This window comes from Notolepis coatsorum (genome assembly GCF_963971535.1).
Source record: "Notolepis coatsorum genome assembly, chromosome: 19".
Taxonomy (NCBI): Eukaryota; Metazoa; Chordata; class Actinopteri; order Aulopiformes; family Paralepididae; genus Notolepis; species Notolepis coatsorum.
This window is the reverse complement of record NC_140183.1, coordinates 80779019-80779486: the sequence shown is the minus strand read 5'-3', so window position 1 is coordinate 80779486 and position 468 is coordinate 80779019.

The following is a 468-nucleotide window of genomic DNA, read 5'->3' as shown; positions in this document are numbered from 1 at the left end:
TGAGTGAGTGAGTGAGTGAGTGAGTGAGTGAGTGAGTGAGTGAGTGAGTGAGTGAGTGAGTGAGTGAGTGAGTGAGTGAGTGAGTGAGTGAGTGAGTGAGTGAGTGAGTGAGTGAGTGGACAAGTGAGTGGACAAGTGAGTGATCCCAATTTGCCATGCACAGCCCCGGCAGCAGTCCTGCACATGGCCGTAGCCAGCTATGAGGTCGCCGAGGTCTGGACCTAGGTAACTATTAAAAAGAAAAAATATATATTATAATATATATATATATATTTTTTAAGTTTGGTCAACGACCGGCCCACTACTAGGCTGGGACAGCGGCCCATTGGTACTGACTGACACTGGGCTGGCCCAATCACATCTCTTACTAAGCACCCCCCCACCAGTCGTGCAGGTACATGACTGAGAGGGGGGCTGGTACATGACTGAGATGGGGCTGTGGTACATGACTGAGATGGGGCTGTGGTA